We start from the raw sequence: 20,491 nt of genomic DNA, 5'->3' as shown, positions 1-20,491 counted from the left end.
CCCCATGTATGGAAATTTTTGGGCTTTTTTGCCAAATGTGCTTTTTTTGCCAAATTGAAGTCAGAAAAGCATTGGGCAGTTATATAACTGCTCTCTTTATCTCTAGCCATTAAAAAGATATGAAGTTCCAGAGATGTTGCATTTGAGATCAGTCAGTCATGGGACTGATAAAAAAATAAATAAAAATCACATGATTGATGGCCACTACCATAACCTCTTTAATTGTCACAGTTCACATAATCTCATTCCAAAATGACACATTTTGGCCATACTTGACTGTCAGGAAACACAGGGGAGGCAGGTCTTCCCTAAAATCTTATGTCTAAAGCTCCATTTTCCTGTTTCCTGTGAAAAAAAGCACACCAAGGGAGACGGTCAGTGAGATGGATGGAGACAGACAGAAAGTCTGTCTTGCTAACTCAAAGTGCAAGGCTAACTATTTGCATTCCACATGCAACATCCAAGTGTCCAGAACCTCCCTGCATGGCATAAATTCTGCAGTCTCCTTAATTAGAAACTTGCAGTTTGGTGAAAGTGAACAGAGATGCAGCACAAAACAGAGCTTTAAGCTCATAATTCCACAGCGTAATAAGTTATACAGAAGTCTACAACTCAGAACATGGAATTATCTCACTTCCTAATTGAAAATACTCATGGATAGACATGCAACTCTAAAAGTTGGGAAAGATCATTCAAACCTAACTTAAGTGAAAAACAGGAAATGCTAGAAGTTGTGTAGTCCTTGATACTGGACTCAGGTCATGAAGCCAAGACCATTTTTTTTTTTACAGTTTTGGAGTTGTCATGGACTTGGGAGCATTTGGATTTAGACTTGAGATGCTGCAGATACGTTTTGTGGTCTGTGCCGACTCAATTGGAGGTTTTCGCTTGTCACTGATGCAAAACCAAGCTTCATTCACCTCAAAAGAAAGCATGTTTACACTTCAGGTCTTGACTTGAACTAGTCTTGGAGGCTGGACTTGGACTCAAATGAGCTGGTCTGGAATGCAGCATGGAAACTCTTTGGGACTGAAAATGGTTGTGCAGAAGATGAGCACGTTACTTCATTTCTGATGAAACATTACAAAGACGCAACTTTTTCCTTGGAAAAATTGTGATTGATGAATCGTGCAAACAAGGAACATGTATTAAGACAGGGGTTAATTTGGATGTCATGTCCACTTCAAGTGCCCTGAGAGGAAGCCTATCATTGTGAGTTAATGGGAGACCATAGATGCTGATGGGATACGCATGGAATCATTTCCAAGCACGCTGCCATTTAGAGACGCCTTTAATTAGTTTACCTCTGTAGCTCATCAGAGAGATGCAACAGACATACATGGATTTACTCGCAGCTATGAAGAGGGAAAACAGCAAACACGAGACTCCCTGTGTTCTGCAAGTCTTCATCTGGCCAGACAAAGTTGCTGTGACTGTTCACAGTCTCTTAGCAGCCACTTCATGTGCTGGTCTAGGTAGCAGCACTTCAGCCTCCCACGCTCAGGGTCAGGGCCCGGCTCCAACACGACATATCCGTGATAGCACAACTCAAAACATTCAGTGTGGATCTAAAAACAGTGAACTCCAGGCCTGGCTTGCTGGCCCATTAGTCTGCTGCGCTGATGTTCTAAATCTAATTTGGCCACATGCTGGCAGTGCGGTCTGTCTAATAGGCAGTCAGAGAAAGAAAGAACAGCGAGAAATGCTGTAAAGATGGGGGACATCCTCTGTCAGCAAAGCTCTGGTTGTGCCTCTGCCGAGAGATTAGAGCACTTTATAGCCATTAGTCACCTTGCAGTGGAATAGAGCAGTCTTGACTGATCTGCGGCAAATAGCACTGAGGCTACAGGATTACGGTTTGTTTTAGGAACTACTACTATTTTACGGAGATGACTCGATGTTTCTCACAGACAGAGAGTCATTTTGAGAATAATTTTGTCTGCTCCTGAAGGGTCACTGTCCTGCAGAGTTTAACTCTGACACAACTACCCGGTTGTACCCCAAGTTTCTAGTGATCCTTAAACACCATTATCAGCTTCATCAGTTTTTTATGAAATAACTAAACTCTGCTGGAAGGTGGACCTCCAGAAACGGAACTGGACACCTGAATTTTGCTCAACTAAAGATACACAAAACGCAAGCTGCCACTAACTAGTTATGTAGTATGCAGCACCCCCCTCACGCAATGGACAAATGACACATGATGGTTTCGCGACGCAAATCCTGTCCAATAAAACCTGCAATTTAGTATTTTGAGTCATCTTTTCTAAACTTTGTGGCGAAGTTTAGATACTTGCTGAGAGGTTTTTTTTTTTTTGTGTGTGTGTGAGTGTGAGTGTGAGTGTGCAACCTGTGTGTGTGTGTGTGTGTCTGTGGTGTGTGTGTGGTGTGTGTGGACGTGTGGAATTGGCAGCAAGCAAAGCATGTACGCCACCTCTGTTTTCTGTGGAGTGATTCAGAATACTGATGCATCAGTGAATAGTTTTTCCCCCACTTTTAGTACATCATGCTATGACAGAAAGCCAGCTCACAGCCAGCGCCCTGTTTTTAACATAACCATCCTATTATTCCCATCTCCATCTTTGGAGAGAATCATGATTGACACTGTAAGTAGAGGCTGTGTGAAGAGAGAACAGGCCTCTGTTGACCATCTTAATGAGCCCGTATTAAAGCCATTCATGAAGCCCACTGCCATTCCTAGACATATGAATGGAGACAAGACCTGGAAATACATTCCACTGTACACAGATTAATCCCATCAACATCTGCCGATAAAAGATCTAATGTGATTGGCAGATTATATCAGTCTTGTAATTCTAGGTTTAGTGCTTCACTGAGAGCAGTGTTTGTGCTACGAGGGTGAGAAAGACAGAACTGGTGTTTGTCAAATAAGTGATCTAATTCTGAGAATCTTTAGATGGTTGAAGGTCTTGTTGACACTAGCCGGGTTTCCATCCAAAGTTGCAAATTTAACTTATGCGCAAAATTGGAATTTTGGAATCAAAATTGGAATCAGAACGAGCACATGAAACACAACGAATGCGGTTATTGCTTTCGGATGCAATACTTCAAAATGCGCATTAAAGCAGGGTGATGGAAACCCAGCTAATGTCATAAGTTGGACAAGTGATGGACAAGAAACTAAACCTCAAAAATGCCAACAAACTGTATTTTAAAGATGATAGTAGTGTTGCTTTTGTCAAAGAAAAATTATGACTAAATAATTATCGTCATCAATGAACCTTTATCACGTGACGAAAACAAGACGAGATGCAACATAAATCCTGGTCATGTTACGATGACTATAATTAAATGTATAATGCAATATTGTTGACGAATAAAAAGAGACTAAATGTGGTTTACAAAATAAAAACTATGCTAAAATGTCTCTTCATTTTCATTGACCAAAACAAGACGAAACAAAATGTTATAACGTTATTTCGTCTTGTTTAGTCATATTATTATTATTTTGCATTATTTCTGTTTCCTGTGTCTCACTTCAGGGGCTGCATCAGGTCGCACTGCGCAAATGCAGGCAACGTCAGTTCACTCAAGGCCCCACTCGCTGTATTATTTAGAAGACAACAAACAAAGTTAAGCGGGATTTATACTTTCGCCTGGCTCCACTGACTGTGAGCACACCTTCCCAAAATGGACAACCCATTGTCCTTTTATACTTCTCACGTTCGCCATTGTACTATTCTTTGAAACGACAGGGGAACGACGTAGAGTAATTGTCCTCTAACCGTCGGGAATCACCAGTGAGAATAAGTAATTTTTAAAATATAAATACAAGTCTCGTGATGAATGAGTTGATGAATTAATCATTTCTTTATGTACAAACTTAAAACAATCTTAAACTATTGGCTTTATTTCACACCAAACACAAGACAACTTTAAGCAAAAAGTGTATAATTAATATCTAAATTAATTCTAATTCTATTTTATACAAAAAAAAAAAAAAACATACTTCAAATAAGAACAAATAAGCCTTGGACAAACTATGTAAACATTTTTTTTTTCCAAAAAAAAAAAAAATTTCCATCAAAAAGCACCTGATGGAGTTTGAACTTTACATTAAACTACTGTTTCACACAAACACCAACACAGACATGCATTTTTGACTAAAATCGCCCTGAACTCGTGCATGTTCGGATGCGGAGCTGTGCGGGAAAGTTACAAAAAATGCTGTGCACGCCGCCACGCGAAATGAGTTCGCGCACGCTCAAAGCGAACTGCTGGCAACACTGCGATGACATCATATTTTCAATGCTCACCCAAGCGAAACTGCGGACATGTCAAGCCTTGACACAGAGAAAGGGACCAATGGCCAGCCAGCCAGGGTTTGGGAGAAAAATTAGCTGATTTTTTTTTATTTTATAATATTTATTGTTTTTATTTATTTTATTTGAATTTATGTGTGTGTACTTCTAACATGTTTGGTTGGTAAAATAAATGTAGTAAATTCAAATCAGAGCGTCTTCCGTATCTGGAATGGATGTACTCTTTTGCCTATAAGGTATGTATGTGCGTATTAATGATATTAACTATATGGCTTCGCGTTATCCTCCGGGCAGAACTATTGTTCCAGCCACCAAAGACAGATTCACAAATAACCTGCCTGATTTATCTCAACTGCTCAGTGTACCCATAAATACACATGAACCTAGACAAAATGACTGGCAACAGGGGCACTATCTTCTCTAATACATTAGAAGCTGTTGCCCCATCAAATTGAAAAGGTTAGAGAAAAACATACTGTGCCATGGTATAACAGTAATACCCACTCTCTCAAGAAAGAAACTCATAGTCTTGAGTGCAAATGGAGAAAAACTAACTTGGAAGGTTTTTTTTGCGTGGAAAAACAGTATGTCCAGCTATAGACAGGCTCTAAAAACTGCCAGGGCCGAGCATATCCACAAACTCATAGAAAATAACCAAAACAATCCATGGTTTTTATTTAGCACAGTGGCTAGATTAACAAATAACTAGACGCCACCCGATCTAAATATTCCCTCACAGTTAAATAGTAATGACTTTATGAATTTCTTCACTGATAAAATAGATAACATCAGAAATACAATAACAAATGTAGATTCCACAGCATCTAATACTTTAGTTTTATCCATCGCACTCAAAGATAAACTGCAGTGCTTTATAACTATAGGACAACAAGAGCTAAATAAACTTATCACTGCATCTAAACCAACAACAAGTTTATTAGATCCTGTACCCACTAAATTACTGAAAGAGTTGTTACCTGTAGCAGAAGAACCGCTTCTCAATATTATTAACATGTAGTTATCTTTAGGTCACGTCCTGAAACCATTCAAGCTGGCGGTTATTAAGCCTCTTATTAAAAAACCACAACTAGATCCTAATGAACTGGCAAATTACAAACCCATTTCAAATCTTCCATTTATGTCTAAAATTTTAGAAAAAGTTGTCTGCTCAATTGTGCTGCTTTCTGCAGAAAAAATATCTCTATGAAGAATTTCAGTCGGGTTTCAGGCCCCAAAATAGCACAGAAATTGCACTGGTTAAAATTACAAATGACTTGCTTCTTGCGCCAGACCAAGGCTGCATCTCATTGCTAGTTTTACTTGATCTTAGTGCTGTGTTCGACACCATAGATCATGATAGATCATACTCATAGATCGATTACAAAACTATACAGGTATCCAAGGGCAAGCTTTAAGATGGTTTATATCCTACCTGTCCGATCACTACCACTTTGTTTATTTAAATGGGGAGTCATCTCATTTATCACCAGTTAAATATGGAGTGCCACAAGGATCTGTCCTAGGTCCTCTGCTATTTTTAATATACATGTTGCCCCTTGGTAATATTATTATAAAATACAGGATTAGTTTCCACTGTTATGCTGATGATACTCAACTATATATCTCAACAAGACCAGATGAAACTTCTAAATTATCTAAGATAACAGAGTGTGTTAAAAATGTAAAAGATTAGATGACCAATAATTTTCTCCTATTAAATTCAGATAAAAAACATTACACAGAATTTCGTAGATTACAATTTGCAACTAGACGGATATATTGTTACTTCCTCTACAGTCCAAAAATGTGGGTGTTATATTAGACAGCAACTTGTCTTTTGAAAATCATATTTCCCATGTTACAAAAAGAGCATTCTTCCATCTTAGAAACATTGTCAAGCTACGAAAGATGTTTCCTGTTTCTGATGCAGAAAAGCTACTTCATGCATTCATGACCTCTAGACTGGACTATTGTAATGCACTTCTAGGTGGTTGTCCTGCATCTTCAATTTTCGTCGACTAAAACTAGACTAAAGTGTCATCAATTTTCGTCGACTAAAACTAGACGAAAATAGTCATGGATAATTCTGACTAAAATAAGACTTAAATGCTCAGACTTTTAGTTGACTGAAACTTGACTAGACTAAAAAGAGTATGAATGTGACTAAAACTAATAAAAACTAAAATGACAGATTCACACAGAGACTAGACTAAAACTAAAATTAAAACAGGCCACCAAAAACAACACTAGATGAGAGTTCTATTTTTTAAGTTGTTTTCAAAAGCCTAGTGAGATGTCTACCTACTGCCACTGCTGCAAACAGTCACAAGTATATTATGCTACTTTCAAAAACACCTTATTGCATGTATCCTTTGTGGACAATTCAATACCAGATTGCACTGTGATGAGCTCAGTGAAAAGACTAAACATATAATCTAGATTTAGTCATTCAGTGAAAATAAAAAAAACAACTATAAAACACAAACTATAATACACAAAAGTAAAAAATTTAAGTTGTAATTTTTAAGTTGTAATTTTTTAGAGCAACACCATTAGTGTAGCAACATGCTAACATCAAACTATATTTAAACTAATTGTAAGTTGAATAGCTTCCTAAATAAGGGGGCATTTAAATGGCATCATTTCAAATAAATACTGAAAACGTAAAACAAAAAAAAAAAAAAAAAAAATTCTTCGTCCTCAAAAAAAAAAAAACTAATAATCTTAAAGAAAAAGGTAGCGTTATTGTCTCCATGTAAACTACACAAATACAAATCTGTAAAACCAGTGATGTCATACACATGCATATTATTTGTTTCATTACAAAGTGACATCGCCACCTACTGGCCTAGCATGCATAATACAGCGATAGTCATTTTCGCAGATCTATGTGAACAGGGGTCATTTTGATAATGTTGTCATCTGTATGCAAAACCTTTCAAAAAATGCAAAGAATTTTTTTTGTTGTTGTTGCCGTTTAAACAGTTACCTAGTGTCACTTAGCACAGCTGTCTTATGGCAATAGTTGCAGGCCTTTTTTAATGGTACCAGCAACTAGTGGGTTTGACAGAAGCCTGTAGCAACCAATAGCACCATATGAATAGGGCTGGGACAATAAATCGATGCATCGTGATTTGTTTATTGATTCTGAGATTTTCTCAATGTATCGTGATTCTCTCTCGAATCGTTCTGAGCTTAGTTTTTATAAGCAGATGGCGCTCTAGGCTTGTTTTTAACTGTACACTCAAATGCTCATGAAGAAGAGCACTTGTGCATTCAGCTGAGTAATGTAAGTGTTTAAATGTACGTTCACATACTTTTATGCTTTTATGATGCTAGATTAATGTAAACACAGCCCACTGTGAACATCCTTTTAATTCACTTCAACCTTTTCGAACTTTATGAATTTCTCGATTTGCGATGCATCGATTTATTGTCCCAGCCCTACATATGAAAGTGGTCAAATTTGCACAAGAACTCCATGGGAGAGTTTTACGTCTCCACGATGACCAAATTAACTATAGAGATGCATATGCAAAGAAGAAAGAGAAACGGGTTACAAAAGAGGCGACCCGAAAACAAGACAGATATTAACTAGTCAGTCACTGTGAGAGACGAACATTCATTCACATGGAGACAGTCGTTTAAGAAAAGAACCAACTAATGAAATCTCTAGACAGACAAGGACAAAGCAAGGGAAATGAGATTGAGAGAGAGAGTGATATTAAAAAGCGAAGGTATCTGACCTGGGATATGTGGTTGATGGAGGACTCCATCCTGCGCAGCTGCGAGGCCTGGATATCCAACAACTGCAGGACATTGTTAGCTAAGGCATTGATCTGGTAGGCCACGCTTGCCAGAGACTGGGTGGTATAGGCTTTGGTCTCCTCCAAGGCTTTCCTCTTATCCTGTGCCTGCAGGTCAAGGTCAGAAAAACACCTTAATTCACATTTTCACAATAACAGCATATAGTGTCAGCTAGACCTCCTACAAACTGCCCACGGACCATCTCATATACAAACAAAAATAACTGGCTAAAATCATTGCTATCTGCCTGGTTTAAATGTAACTTCTAAGAGACAAACTGTTTTTTAAATCAGACTGGGGAAAACACAGCCACATTTGTAGGGTAACAAGTTGTTACAGTCAGCAAAGCAATGGTCAAGTCACTGAATTTGATCAAATTACCAACTTATGTGTTTTGTGAGCAAACAAAATATTCAATCAAAACTGTAAAATAGTTGTTATTTTTTGGCCATGTCGGTGGAAGTGTAAACATTCTTTTCTCACATGCTACATCATCTGCTTCATTGTAAAGCGGTCTGCAGCTGTGGTATCTTCAATTTCCTGTCAAGGTGGGTGGATATAGTAATGTGAAATATTTACAGATATTCACAGTTTTCTACTTAATCCAGTCATTCTCAAGCAAGGGGTCAGGCCTGACTGCCTAGAAAAAATGTTTTTAAATGTTTTTGTTTTAATATTTTATAATTATATGTATTTAGTATTGTGTCTGTCAAAAGCTGAAATAAAAGAAAGTTACTTTTGCTTCTGTATATGTATTATAGGATAATAAAAAAAATTGTACTGCAGAAATAAAAAAAGGTCTTATCTTTCACCTACATTGTGGATGCTAGCTTAAAAGAGTTCTGAACGGCAAAACTGTTCTGTAACAAACAGAATTAAAAAAAAAAAAAAACTGCATTAACCACAACCGCACAGAAACGGAACTCTAGTTTTTTTTTTTAATGGTGGTATTTTCTGTTCTCCATTTGGCCTACCTCTGTGGTACACCGAGATATCATTGAGGTAAACAATCTGTCATGCAACACCTTCTGTGAAAAGACATCACAACCTGATACATGTGCAGGTAAAACATTACCAAAGCACCTGCATGGAAGAGGAAACCACGGTCTGCATGTATGTTTTATGATGAAATTATTCATATATTTAATAAAAGATCTGATTAACAGAGATAAGATTTAGTTTTATCACATAAAATAGTCTAGACTTGTTTGGATGGAAAATATGAGTTCCTGCCTGAAAGAATGAAGAAGTGCTTCCTCCAGAGAGTGATAAAACAGCAGCAGTAGTTTGTTAGAGAAGACATTGTGTCTCTATTAAATACATGAACATACACAAGAACACATTTACACATGGGGACTACGGCTCCACAGGCATTCCCCAATGCAAATTGTGTGGTGAAGGTATGCAATAATATTGTTGTACAGATGTTCCACTGAAACATGGAGCAGAGCTGTTCTTCGTTCAAAAGTCAGGCTATTTTTAGTGAGTGTTTGGCAAGAGAAATGGACATTGTTACACTAGAGAGATATACATCCCAGAGTTTGCTTTAAAAAGAGTGGAATTCATAAAGGTTCAAAAGATGAGTGTGTTCATCTTGCTTATACAGTAGTTCAGGGCGCTCTGCTCAAAACCAACAAAAATCTGAACATTTTAAACCCTGTCTCCATATGTCAGAAGATACAAGCTTCATTTTAACGGTGCTAAACAAGATGTGCGAATAAGATCCAACATTCTCTAAAGACAACTTAAAAGGACTGAATGTGCCATAAAGGCAGGTTGTAATCTCATATCTCTTAAACAGAACATTTGGTCCATTTCCAGTCTGGATGTACGGTTCTATTATCAGACTCTTTTATAGCTGTTCTGTTGATTGAATTTTCCCTATGAGGCGTCTGTAAATCTCATAGTCCACATCCAGCTAACAGAAATGATTGTGTAAGTGTGATAAAAGGATTTTGTTATGTTTTCAAGAAAATGTCAGTGGTGCTTGCCCATGAAAAAGTCAGCACATTAACTGTGACTGCAATTTTTATGTATTCCAAAATACATTAAACATGCATTCAGACATATCAATTATATTATTTTTGGAGGCCTGAAGTCAGAATAAAACAGTCCAGAAATTGCAGTGAAGAAACAGACAGACCCCTGCAGAACCTATGACTGGGTCTTAAAAAAATTCAAAGAAACAGCATTAATTTGAAATAGATTTTTTATTTATTTTTAACAACATTATAAACATCTTTACCGTCAACTGGTCAATTCAATACATCACTGCTAAATAGAAGTATTATTCATTCCGTTCCGTTCCGTTCCGTTCCATTCCATTCCATAAAATAAAATAAAATAAAATAAAATAAAATAAAATAAAATAAAATAAAATAAAATAAAATAAAATAAAATAAAATAAAATAAAAATTATATTACTTGCCCCAAACTTATGAACGTTATTATACAGTATATTATGGTTACATAACACCATTTTAGAGATATTCAATTTAATATTTTCTTTAAAATGGTATATATTTTCAAAACCATATGAAATCTTGTGAAACCAACATAACATTTTTCCATTAAACTAGATTTTTAACAGAATTAATCTTTTCTTTATCGTGGACAAATCTTATTTGTCACTGACCTGTGGACCCAATTCTTCAAGAAACCAGACTGTGAGAGCTGATAAGGCAAATGTGTGTTGGGTTAACAGAAACAGTCATTAGTTCTGGTCCAGCTGTTTCATTTCTTTCCATATTTGCGCTTACAAAAACATAAATAACCTTTTGCCCTTTTTGTTGGACCCATAAATCACCATTCTCACACATCAAGGCAGGCAGATGAAAAAAAGAACAGCTTTATCTGAAGGACATTACACACGGAAACAATGTTTGATTGGTGTCTTCAGAAACCTCCTAAAACTTCCCACGAAAGACAAGTTCCCAAAAGACAAGAGTATCAATCTCTTTTTATCTCTTCTACAGTCACAGACACAAAACCCCAGAGATAAGAAAAAGCAAAAGGTGGAGGGGATAAACACAACACTCTCTTGTTGAACAATGCATAACACAATTACCAGAGGTAAAAATGACCTTTTAGAGAATCGTATTAAATGGCAACTTCCCACCAACAAATTGCTGAAATTCCAAGACAACATCCTGTAAGTCAGTGTGACTTCTATTGACAACATAAAGGATTACTTTGACCAATCACAAGGCTAGACTAACATTACCATTATAAGTGACAACTGCAGTTCTTTTTCTTAAAGGGATAGTTCACCCAAAAATGTTTTTATGAATTTCGATCTTACGTGGAACATAAGAGATATTTTAATAAGAAATTTTGAAGAATGTAGGTAACCAAATAATAAAATAATGTGGGACAAATTCTATGGAAGTCAATGAGAACCAGAAACTGTTTGGCGACCCACAGTTTTCTAAATATCTTCTTTTGAGTTCAGCGGAAGAAAACAACTCATACAAGTTTCGAACAATTTGAGGGTGAGTAAACGATGACAGAATTTTCATTTTTTGGGTGAACTATCCCTTTAAGCTTAACATCTCCTAAATTTCCATGTAATGAGGCAAAGGGTAGGTAGGCTGTTCCTGGTTCTAAGTGCACAGGAAGGAAAAGCCTACATTTCCTCCCTAGAGAAGAGTCAGTATCAGGAGGGCCGCTCCACCCTGCAGACTGGAGGGACCTCAGGAAGGAACAGTAGCTCTCTTGGACACTTTTGTTGGACATGCAGGCCTGAGGCAACATTTTCTTGGAGGGGACTGCTAATTGTTTTGCCACTCTTTCTGGCCTTGAAGAACAGTTTGTGATGTGCATCCGGTTAAAAAAAAAAAAAGTTCTGCTTGCACTGAATTCATCTCCATGCTGAAGAACAAGTCAAAACACTCTCCTCTTCAAGAGCAGAATGTGGGGATTTGTTTGGATTTCCTGTAGTGCTGACAGCCAAGCTCACTCTGCTCTTATACATATCCTGAAGGAAATGCACTTGGAATATCAGGTGAAAAAATGCTAGGAATGTCCCTTATTAACACTGCGTAACCCTTGTGAAGACGCCCCCTCTGCTTTGCTCTCTTGACAGGAAGAGGTAAAGGGATATGACACAACCAAAAGTTTGTGTTTGTGGGTGTAGTGGCATTCTAGCATTTGTAAAGAACTCAGCTTTGAGACTAGTTCACCATTATACTAAACTAATCCACTACTCGCTTACCAGTCTTTCAACGACTTATATTTCAAGCTGTATACTGTACATGAACAATAGTTAATGTATTGAGCACAAACATAAAATTAACAATCATTAATAGCATGTAAGTTAACAATAACCTAGATTAGTAAATGCCATAATAGTTTATGATACTGAAGGCAATACTAAAGGTAATCATTTGAATCTTTAAAGTGCTACTATATTTTTGTTGTTGTTGTTGTTGTTTCACTTTCAATATTTGTAACTGCTTTATTTAGCATATGCATTAGATTTTAGACAGTTTGCAGTTGTAAAACTCTTGTCTTAAGAACATATTCCAAGATTACTGCTTTCCAATCCATAATGTTTGTTTATATTGGCATACAAGACCACACTTTACGTAACCATTCTGTAATACACGCTGACACAAGTCTGATTTCTCAGGGTTTCCTTTTTTCTTTTTTTTTTAAATCGGAAAAAAATAATACATCTCTTAAGGCCTGTTCACACCAAGAATGATAACTTTCAATTCAAGTTTATTTGTATAGCGCTTTTTATGATACAAATTGTTGCAGAAAATTATGTTTCTACAATATTTAGTAGTAGCTTATCAGTGGTGACTGTCAGTTAATGTACATATGGCAAAAATGTATGGAAAAAATCAATTAAAGCCGTAATCAAACAGACGATGAACACTATTAACAGCAATTATTATATAACTATAAAGATAACAATATTACCGTCTACACCAGCAAATTATATCATCTGTTTATTCTCAGCACATGCTCATCTGCCACTTTAAATTCTCGAGCTCGTTATAACAGGACTGATTTTGATTCGGTGTCTATGTTTTAATCGTTCATTAGCTGGAAAAAAATCATTTTGAAAGTGATTCCAACGATTTTGTTTATCTGTGCCTTTATCATTATAACTGTGGTGAGAACCATTGATTATTTTTTAACTTTATCTTTATCGTTATCTTTATAGTTATCATCCTTGGTGTGAACGGGCCTTTAGAGGCCATGAAAAATACACCGCATACAACCATCATTATAAGATCTCAGAGTGGGTATTCTAGGTGGTTGCTAGAGTACTTGGAGTGGTTGCTATTACCCTCATTATGACTTTATGTGCTTTCATTTGCAACGTATAGACTTTTCTAAAAAATCTCTGTATTCAACGGAAGAAAGTAAGTCATATACATCTGGGATGACATGAGGGTGAGTAAATGATAAAAGACTCATTTGGAATATTAGTCATTCAGGCAACCCACCAACTAGCCTAGTCAGTTTGAAAATATTTTGCGTTTATAATAGTGGCCAGTTTACTCGGCCCTAACAAACGGCCCGCAAACATTCTGTTGGTTGTTAGATTTAGAATGACAGGAAATATACAGTCATTTTCACACCAACCCAACAAACACCAACAGGGTTTAAACACACTGACTCAACAAATTTGGTATTTTCTAAGACAGTGCAAACTATTTTTTTAAAGGCTCAGTTCGTCCAAAAATAATCATTTACTGCTGTCATCATTTACTCATACTTTTCCTAGCCAGTATTATTTTAATTCTCATGAAGCAAAAAAGTCCAAGTTACTCTTTTGCACAATGCGAATAAATCATTCCAGATTATTGGAATTCTTATGAAATAATAAGACAAATTCCAAGAAGTTTGTTAGTGAAATTCTAAAAAAAAAAAAAAAAAAAAAAAATCTCAATTAAAAAAAAATAAATAATAATTTTATGACTTTTCTCAAGAAATAAAATGACAGGATTTGCTGTTCTAATCACATGGTGGTTCAAGTCGAAGACTCACAAATCAGTGCAATGAAAAACACTTGTGGCCATCTTTTTGCACTGTCTGCAAATCACCATATTAATCATAATAAGCTTGTTTTTTAAAACTTATTTTAAAGAGCATGTCTCAAGATGGAGCCATCTGTTGCATTCATCTGAGCTCCGTCCTTCTCATGCTATCTCTGAAGTGAAAGGAAGTCATACACATTTGGAATGTTTGATGATGAGTATATAGTGACAGAATTTCCATTTTTGGGTGACTAGCCCTTTAAAGATTTCAAAGTGTGTGTCCTTTGTGTCAATTCTTTCATGCAAAAGAACAGATGGAAGTCAAGGTCAAAGAAGCAGGGTTGTAATTACAGGCCTCTGATGGCTCTTTAATCTGTTATAGCCACTGGGTAGTAATCGCCGTGTCTGATCACAGGAAGGGGCATTCAAGAGCGCTTCCCACCCAAGCGCATGCTGGTTCACAACACTGCCTGGGTGAAGGGCCAGCTGAGGATCTCCACCAGGAAAAATAATGAGTATTTGTGGGATTTACTGATGTGCCAGCAAGAGAAGGATTATGGTCTTGGGGCGTAAATCTAGATACTGGCATGAGCAATGCTAACGGCACTTTCCAGGACATATGTTAGCCGGAGCTGAGCTAGCGATGGTAAAGTCTTGTCTCTCCCAGGATAACTGCGCTAGCCTCTGACCTCGATTCCGTAAACAGAGACATCTGGGGGGTTTATTGTGTCCATTTCCATGGCAACGCTCAATGACATCCATGCACAATTTAAGCATACAGTGGCCTCAAAACGTAGTTTGATGGTAAAGCCACATTTAAATGTGTGAAAATCATTGCATTAGACCAGGGTTGTAAGACTGCAGTCTGCACTAAAAGATATTTAAAAAAAAGTGAAAAACTACAAAAATTTACCTATACAAACAATTCTAAAATGACCACTAATGGCAGTTAGGGCTGGACAATAATTCAATATCAATACATATCATGATAGATATATATATATACACATATACACACATCCATCCATGCAACATCTTTTGGTTGTTGCTCACATTTTTATTTTTTTCCTGTTTCCTGCAGAAACTCTGAGCACTTTTCATATTCTTTATCCTGGCTGATGCACTTTTGTTTCAATCTATAAGAATAATCAGCCTATGTTACAGTTTTAATTTAAATATGTTAATATTAATAAGGTGAGTCTAAGAGTTTTAGGTTTATTTTTTACTGTAATTTCACATTTCTTGTTTGTATCAAGGCTAAGTACAAATAAAAAGTACACAATAGTTAATTTGTATCGTTTTTATATCTAAAATATTATATAGGGCCTAGTTTTACAAGAGGAGGTTTAGTAGACATTTCATTGACATCTGCATCACTTAAACAGCTCCATATGTATGGCTTTCCTGACAAAGTAAAACTTGCTCGGTAGCTCACCTAGTAGAGCACACTTGTGATAAAGAGCACAAAATTATGTGTCACAATAAAAGAGTACAAAAAAATCCTGAAGAAACAAAAAAAAATGGCATGATTGCTTCAGCAAATGCATTTTAATCTCACTTTTGCTTTTGTTAACACTATCAGTTAGCTTAAGGGTGTACACTGTTTCACAATCAAATGACAACAAATCGATTCGTTTAATGAATCACTCAATAAAACTCACAAACTCAGTATGAATCCTTCAATGAATGCGCTCACTAAATCCATCAGAGCGGTTACTGAATCAAAGCACTCAATGAACTTCAAATCATTAATGTATTGACGTCTCTCATAACAAGTTCAGTGTATTTAATGTTCGTGCAACATAAATCAGTCAAAAACAGCCAAAGTTTGTACAGGCCTGACTAGTATTCAAGTATCAGATGAGAAAGGTATTCAAAATAGACACCTAAGCTCTGCAAAAGTAAAGTCTAGGCTAAAGAGGACGGGGCCCATGATACGGCAATCTGCCCAAGATGGACCCACCCTTATTCAGAATCACTGACTCACTCAAAGAGAAACAAGCCATACCTATAAAGACCACAGGACAAACAACTAGATTAAAAAAGCTTATGAGCTCATTCTGGTTCTAAAGTATTTTACAAGTGTTATCAGTGAGAACTCTGAATATTCTCACAGTACTTTGCAAGTTGATTGAATGCGTTTCAGTGGTTGACCACTAATCAAAAAAAGCTTATTTTATTTAATTTTATTACTAGTAACGTAAAAAAAAAAAAAAAAAAAAAAAAAAATTAACAAAAAAATAACAAAATAAAAGATTATTGGAGTATGTTTTACAAGAAAGTACCATTTTATATTTTGTTCTTCATTAATTCAATGTGTTGCCTTTATTTTTTTTTTTACAATTCACCAATCACCAAAAACCAATCACGTTTCCAAAACATCCAAACAGTATATTACATACAGTGTCAAGTGCTGAGTGTCTCTTTCAGAAGTTCTGGTGTAGGCCTTTCATATCACAATAAAATCAGACTTATTGTTCTGAACACAATACATCCTCCACAGAGAAGCCACGCTGGAACGGTGGGCAGCAATCTTCACACTTGTCCTATTATATGGAAAATCCTAGTCTGCAGTACACTTAGTTTGCTGAAGTCAGTGCTTGAGTCATGCAGGGCAGAACGCTCGGAGACTAACAAGTGCCACTGAGCTGGCCATGTTAAAAAAAAAATAAAAAAATCAGGGCACCTAAACTCAACAGAAAACCAGCTAGGAGATGGAAAAACATCAAAACGTTTAGTACCAGAATATTTTCCTTTCTAAACTTGTGTATCCATTTCACATTTGTGTGCATAGCAATGGAGTTCCACCACCTGTTCAAGAGCGTTTTCTGTTTGTGTCCTTCTCACTAAGCCAGGTGGCTTGTGTTCATTAATGCACCCTTGTCAGAAGCCAACCTGTCCACTGAGGTAACAGCAGCACGCCGTCTTGCATTCCGAAAGAGGAACAGTTGCTGGACAAATATGCAAATTGGGCTCTGGTGTATTTTAAACACAGAGATTTTACTTTTTAATGCATGTATGGATAAAGCAGGGCACCTTGCATTTGCATAACCCATAAATGTAAGTGTCCCAAAGTTTCTTCACTTTCATGTTACTCCAAATCCAAACTCAGAGGACTTCTTACGTGGAAACACAAAAGGAGAAGTTTAGCCACATTGTCCAAGCTGTTCATTTCCATACAACCACTTTGGAACAGCTGTAAAATTTCCACGTATAATTCCTTTCAGACATTTTTGCATGTTCATTACAAGGCTATCGTACAATTTATAAGATCGGGATTATTGCTCATGAATCATAAGGAGTATTTTCAGTGTTGGGCAGCAAAGTGTATTTTTATTTCATACCATTCCTCATTACTTTGAAATGGCTATACCACCCCAAGAAAAAAAATGATCGTTGTCCAATTGATGAACAAGCTGATTATTTAATAATTTCGTTATGCAAACTGTACTGAACGACTCATTTGCAAATAAGACTTGATCTGATTGCAGCTGATTCAATGATCTGTGAGTCTTCATATCTGATTCAACACAAGCTGGGAACTGATAGATTCTCCTAGCTTGAATGCGCATACAACTGATGGTGCAAAAACTCGCAAAATTTATGTACTGATGATTGTAAATGAATATCTTATTTCAGTCATGACTGTCAGTTATTTGTGAACTAAATCTGCTGTAAATAGGAGAGCTTTTATGTGATTTAGTTGTCACTAGCCGGGTTTCCATTACAGAATTGTTGCAAAACTTTTGCGTTATTTTATAAATATTGACAAAAATAAATAAATAAAATAATATTGCGAATTGACAGCTTTCCCATTATCTGATGTTATGCGACTAAAACTTTATTTTTTCTTCTCGCAATAAGTCATGCAAACGGATGTTGGTATTTTAAGGAAAAACTATAAATGACGTTAAAATAATGCATTTTTGTATTTTGTTATTCACTTGCTTGCACACTTGAGTTATCAGTAATTTAAATATTTTAGTATATAATGAGTTTATTTGCAAAAATAGATAACATTAATAAAAAATGTTTTTTTATTATGTTATCACGTTTTTATTGTGTTAGTTAGCTGTATTTTTAGTTCTTTTTAACCTAATTAAAATAACCCAACTGCAGTTTGATTGAGATTAATTGGAATGCACAAAAAAAAACACATGATTTTTGAAAATTGTTAAAAACAAAGTTATCTGTTTTTGATAATGAACTCTTCATATTGAAATGCAATGTTTTGACAGTGAATGACAAGGTACTGATGAGTGATGACTAGAAAAATTATAAACATGGTACATCAACCTCTACTTTTAATACTTAAGTACTTAAAAAATCAAGTACTTTCGAATTCAAGTACTCAAGTAAAATTCAAAGAAATACTTGTACATTTCCTGGAGTATTAATATTTTAGGGTTTCTGATCTTGAAATCAAGCCCTTGGTTTGATTCGAGCACTTCGTCCACCACTGTGTACTTTCATGGTCTTTTCGGAGTTCAACAGCCATTAGTCACGGTCTACTTTCATTGCATAGAAAATGCCATTCTGCCAAAACTTCTCCTTTCATGTTCCACTTTAAAAAGAAAGTCAGAAGGGTTTTGAACAGTATAATGATGAGTAAATCAACTATTCACATTCTTTGCATTCTGGGTAAAATGAAGTCTCTGGATGTCATCTGTGATTAAATCCAGAATGAGAAAGATCAACGTTTCCACAAGCAGGCTAGAAACAGCAGTGTGACGCGTCCTGCCCCTGGAGGAGACGATCGACTTCACGCCACTCCTTACATGCTTCACATGCCTCTCTCTCTCAAACACACAGAGAACATGAGAAAGTGGGGCAGTGGCTGTCCTGGTTACACAGACCCACTCCCACCATCTGCTGCTGCATCATCACAGCGACACAGTCATTCACAGGAAGTGCCTTCATCCTGCGCTCAGGCATGATGTACAGAAAGAACAGACAGGGTGGAAAAAAGCCACATGGTAGCCTGCAGGCCGTACTGTCAAGCCGGGACTTGAACGGCAGTTTGGTTTCCCATCGGAGTCATCGTCTTCTGCGGTCGCTGCTGTAGTATCGGTGCGACTCAATGCATGCTGGGTCATGTGGAGGAAAGGGTTGCCATTTTACATCAAACCTGACGGGCCGCTTTGCGAACAAATGTTGCGCTACCTGTCGAGCAACTTTTTCTGAAGGAATTAGAATGTAATCACACCTTGGTAAACACCCTGATAGTGCCGTTTTAGTGCAGTAGAGCTCATCCGTGGTTTAATCCTAAGCACTTCTAACAGATGTTTAGCATCTTTAGACAAATACAGGTTAGAGAGACGGGTTCGATGTTTGCAAACATCTGACGCAACAGATTACAGAGTATTTCCATATTTTATTTTTTTTTAAATGTCCCTTACAGGCTGTAAATCAAGAGCGCACTGAACTCTCTTGACAGAGGAGGGTCATTTATCTGTCAATCATTTCCAGCAATTAGTTCTGTCACTGCAAAAAAAAAAAAAAAATAATAATAATCCAGATATATATTCCATACTGATAAACGGACAATATACAAACAAATGATAACAAAATCCATAAAATACAATAAGTATTTTTAAACATTTATTATTACTGAAATTTTTAATAAAGCAAATTATTTCAAATGAAAAAATTTATATTATGAGTTTAATAAAAAAAAAATAATAATAATAATAATAATAATATTACAAAATAAAGTAATAATAAATAAATATTGAAAGCAATTATATACTTAATAAACTTATATGAATGAAATTAAAACTTAAATATAGAATAGATTTAAATCAAACTTAAATATAGAATAGATTTAAATCAAACTTAAATATAGAATAGATTTAAATCAAACTTTAATATATAATAGATTTAAATAAAAATTAAATATATAATAGATTTAAATAAAAATTAAATATATAATAGATTTAAATAAAAATTAAATATATAATAGATTTAAATAAAAATTAAATATATAATAGATTTAAATAAAAATTAAATATATAATAGATTTAAATAAAAATTAAATATATAATAGATTTAAATAAAAATTAAATATATAATAGATTTAAATAAAAATTAAATATATAAAAGATTTAAATAAAAATTAAATATATAATAGATTTAAATAAAAATCTTAATATATAATAGATTTAAATAAAAATTAAATATATAATAGATTTAAATAAAAATTAAATATATATATATATATATATATATATTATATATATATATATATATATAATAACTTAAATAATAAAGCCAAATTATTAATATTACAGTAACATTTTAGTGTATTTTTTTACATTTATATATTAAATTAATGACTAGCACGTATAAGACTTAACATATTAAAATTTTGATGTACTTTGATATTTTTAACAGCTGTCTGTAAAATCA

At 35.4% G+C, this 20,491-nt stretch overlaps 1 pseudogene; it reads right to left on the bottom strand.

Annotated features, from left to right (window-relative positions):
- The window catches only part of LOC122133895, a 51,774-nt pseudogene that overhangs the window by 30,442 nt on the left and 841 nt on the right, over positions 1-20,491 (bottom strand).

The sequence above is a fragment of the Cyprinus carpio genome, unplaced genomic scaffold, assembly GCF_018340385.1.
Source record: "Cyprinus carpio isolate SPL01 unplaced genomic scaffold, ASM1834038v1 S000006818, whole genome shotgun sequence".
NCBI classification, from domain to species: domain Eukaryota; kingdom Metazoa; phylum Chordata; class Actinopteri; order Cypriniformes; family Cyprinidae; genus Cyprinus; species Cyprinus carpio.
Note: the sequence above shows the minus strand (reverse complement) of the source record. Positions and strands in the feature narration are given on the sequence as shown.